Source organism: Cyprinus carpio, chromosome B20 (genome assembly GCF_018340385.1).
Source record: "Cyprinus carpio isolate SPL01 chromosome B20, ASM1834038v1, whole genome shotgun sequence".
Lineage (NCBI taxonomy): Eukaryota > Metazoa > Chordata > Actinopteri > Cypriniformes > Cyprinidae > Cyprinus > Cyprinus carpio.
Genome location: NC_056616.1, coordinates 14,802,731 through 14,807,030, shown reverse-complemented (window position 1 = coordinate 14,807,030; position 4,300 = coordinate 14,802,731).

The following is a 4,300-nucleotide window of genomic DNA, read 5'->3' as shown; positions in this document are numbered from 1 at the left end:
ATGGGCAATAGAATGTAAGCTCCTATACAAAACAATTCCTGCATAATATCTGCTCGGTGTTTGTGTCAACATTGAGAAAATAGCTATTTTCATTTTTCATTGAAATGTGCCATGCATATAGTGGAGAAAAAGAGTGTTTTCCCTTCTCTCTCACTTTCTCTCTTACTGATGTCATATTTATTTAGTCATCTTTCAGAGGCTGGGAGGCAGAAAAAGAGATTATGGTTGTTCCTCCGAGGATTGCTCCTCCTGCCAAACTTTCTTTCGTTGCTTTTGCTCCACTGCCAAAGCAAGCCACTGATTGGACTGTCAGAGATATTTTCATACATCTTAATTTGCAAATTAGAGCATCTTCATTTGACGCCTGCAGCCATCAGCAAACAGATGTAGACTAATCTTTTAATCAACAATACAGACAAATTTTGTTGTGTCCTTACAAATTCTAAACCAACATATTGAGATATCATGAATAAACCTGTTTGTGAATCTATCAGTATTTTTAAATCAAACAGAATGTTTAATGCACTGTTGTGGACATATTTTGCAAACTGATCAAAAGTCATGCACAGTTGTTTTTTTTTTTTTTTTGGAATAATTCCCACAATATTATCTTATATACTTTGTGATTATGAGCAGTGTCCATGATGTTTATAAGCAGTGTGTGCATCTCTGTCCGAAGCGCTTGTTCTGTGGTTTATAAGAGCTATGCGCTTCTTCTCAAGATTTCTTTTCAACAGATTGCTTTACTAATATTGAATCATGTTTATGTAAAAAAGAGAAACCGAATTAAAGGTAAACAGAGCTTTTTCTTGCAATCTTAATTCATGCACACAAACTTTGGAATATGCAGCTTTACATGCCATATCCAATTAATAAAATATGCTGTGAACCCCAGCAGCCTTCAGTGTATGAAATTTTGCTGAAGAGAATTTCATATAGCCAGAAGCTTATTTGCTGTTATTCTATCCATTATTAGACTAATTTGCAATTATGACTCACTGAAAAATGTGCATACTTATTTAAATAGAAAGTGCTTTCTACTTCCTCCTCCAGGCTGCTAAATCTTCGTTTCGGATCCTATTATTGCTTTACTCACTGAAAAATGTGCATACTTATTTAAATAGAAAGTGCTTTCTACTTCCTCCTCCAGGCTGCTAAACCTATTCTTGCTTTACTCACATTGTATACATTAAAGTTGAAGTCACACATCCAAAGCGAGACATCGTTTAAATTTATTTTTTGTGTCCTCACAAAGAACAGTGTTCTAAAGAAGTGTTTGATGTCCAAATTGAATATAAATCCCATTCTCTAAAGATAATTGCTGGGGAAGATGAAGAAAGTAATTTAAAGTTAGAGCATTAAAAGTGATTCATATTTAAAATCCATCTGATGGAGACTAAGGATCACAGACAAACGTGCTGACTTATGGGGCACAAAAAATGTTGACTGAGGGCAGAAGTGTCACAACTTAGCACTGATTCATGTAGTTCCACTGGCTCACAAAACAAAGACTTTAAGAGCTGATAAATGTGAGCTCAGGGGACATAGTTGATTAAAATCTCCCTTCTTTCAGTTGTAATCTCTTTCAAGACTTTTGTCCTGACCAAGGCGTTCTGTCCTTGTCACAAGGTGACGATCTTTAGGGGCGGAACCAAAATTCGGGAAGTTTGGTTCCGCCCGGAAGTGTTTCCGCCCGGACCGAAAAAAAAACAGAACACCGGAATTTCCGGTAGCGCCGTAAGAAGGAACAATCAGGGAATTCGATGCACCTGTGCCTAGTTAGGGACAGCGGTTGGTGATTGGAGGATACGTGGACAAGGCAGTACTTAAGGCCAAGTTATTTCACAGTCTGGGCGCTCTTTCTGGTGTGTGTGAAGCACTGTGTTGTGCCCGTCTTGGTGCGCTGCTGGCGGCTGTCTAACTCTCTCTCTCTCCCTCAGGCTGGAATTGTATGATTGTGAAGACATCGCGAACCTTAAAGGTTGAGAAGTGAACGGATTATACGGTGAACTGAGACGACGTGAAAAAAGGGATTGGAAGCGGCATTGATGTGAGTACTAAGAGCCAGTCGAAAGTGCCCTGTATATTGACCTGGCGTTGTGTAGATCTCTCCAGGAGGAGGAGGGCGGCCCTACCCCTAATATAGCGTGGTGGGAGAGCCGAAGGAATACTTATTGAAGTAGTCACAACGACGACATCACTAGCTAGGCCGCATATTCCATCGCCAGATCCGAACCAAGCGAAGTGAAGGAAGACGGGTGTCCTTTTCGTACACTGAGTGTGGTGGGTGAGTCTTCATGCTGTGAAAACCTATAATTTTGACGTGGTGCTGTATATTGCTGTGGGCTGCTGTGTATTGCCGTGTGTCCTGTCAGATAAACCCCCGCCTTCACGCACTTCGTCGCGGGAGGACAAGGAGACTGCTGGTCCTAGCCTAGTTCAGTACAGTATATGTTGTGAGCGTGCTTCAGATCTCCGGAGATAGCACGGTACGCTGTGTCCAGCCCAGAGGTGAGAGCCATTCAAAGCAAACTAACTGTGCTATTGTGCCCAAGTTGATGCCTGTGGAGAGAAATAGGGTATATGTTGTGTAACACGAGGAGGAATAGAGCGAACCCTGTACTTACAGTACGCTGTGTCCAGCCCAGAGGTGAAAGCCATCCAAAGCAGAGTAACTGTGCTTTGCGTCCAAGTTGATACCTGTGGAGAGGAAAGGAAAGAGAGAGTGAGTAACACAAGGAGAAACAGAGGAAACCTGTACTTACAGTACGCTGTGTTCAGCCCAGAGGTGAGAGCCATTCAAAGCAAACTAACTGTGCTATTGTGCCCAAGTTGATACCTGTGGAGAGAAAAGAGAGAGAGAGTGAATAACACGAGGAGGAATAGAGCGAACCCTGTACTTACAGTACGCTGTGTCCAGCCCAGAGGTGAAAGCCATCCAAAGCAGAGTAACTGTGCTTGGTGCCCAAGTTGATACCTGTGGAGAGAAAAGGAAAGAGAGAGTGAGTAACACAAGGAGAAACAGAGGAAACCTGTACTTACAGTACGCTGTGTTCAGCCCAGAGGTGAGAGCCATTCAAAGCAAACTAACTGTGCTAGTGTGCCCAAGTTGATGCCTGTGGAGAGAAAAGGAGAGAGAGTGAATAACACGAGGAGGAATAGAGCGAACCCTGTACTTACAGTACGCTGTGTCCAGCCCAGAGGTGAGAGCCATTCAAAGCAAACTAACTGTGCTAGTGTGCCCAAGTTGATGCCTGTGGAGAGAAAAGGAGAGAGAGTGAATAACACGAGGAGGAAGGAAAGAGCGAACCCTGTACTGTACTTACAGCGCTGTGTCCAGCCCAGAGGTGAGAGCCATTCAAAGCTTACAACTAACTGTGCTATTGTGCGCCCCAAGTTGATACCTGTGGAGAGAAAAGTGAGAGAGAGTGGGTAATCACGACGAGGTGAGAGCAAAACCGAGGAAACCTTAACTGTGCCTTTGTGCCCGTTGCCTGTGGAGGAAGAGAAAGAGAGTGAGCACCCCGAGAACGAACTGTGTGAACCAGTACTTACCGTGAGCTGTATTCAGCGAAGAGGAGGAAGAAGGAGGGCGCTACGGATACCTAAGACTCAGGCCGGGGCCCGAGTCCCACGCCCCGGATCCCCGTGGCCCCCTTGCTCCCTGACCTCTTCCCGGCCATAGCCCATCTGGAGGGCCGAGTCAGAGTTTAGTTTTAATTGCCCTTTCCCTATTCCCCAAGCTATTTTTAAATATTTAAATAAAGATTGTTTTATCACTTACTTGTTCTCGTGTTGTTTGGCCATTGGGTTGGCTTTTGGGACCTCCTCGAGGTGGAAGTTGAGAAGGGGTGTGGCTTAGTCAAAGCATAGCCAGCCCCTGGGTGTGACAGATTTGGCGTAGTCGGCAGGGTTTCCACCTCGAGTTGAGTAACCAAGGTCGTCCAATGACCGACAACGCGGGGCCTTCAGCCCAACCCCGTGCCATGCCCGTTTTTTTATGGGGAGCCCCTGGATCCAAAAATATGGGGGGACAGAATCCGAGGTACGATTGTCTGAATGGAAGGCTCAACTAGAGTACCTGGCCGACCTACAGGGCCTTAGTGCAGCCCAGCGGCTTCAATTTTGTGTTAAACTCCCTGGATGGAGAAGCGCGGCGAGAGGTGCATGCCGCCCCCGAAGCCGTTAGAGCCAACGCCCAAACCGTGTTCCAGTTCCTCACTGAACAGTATGGTGACCACACCCCCGTAGCTGTCCTTCGCTTCCAGTTCTTCAATTGTAAGCAGGGCCCCCGCCAATC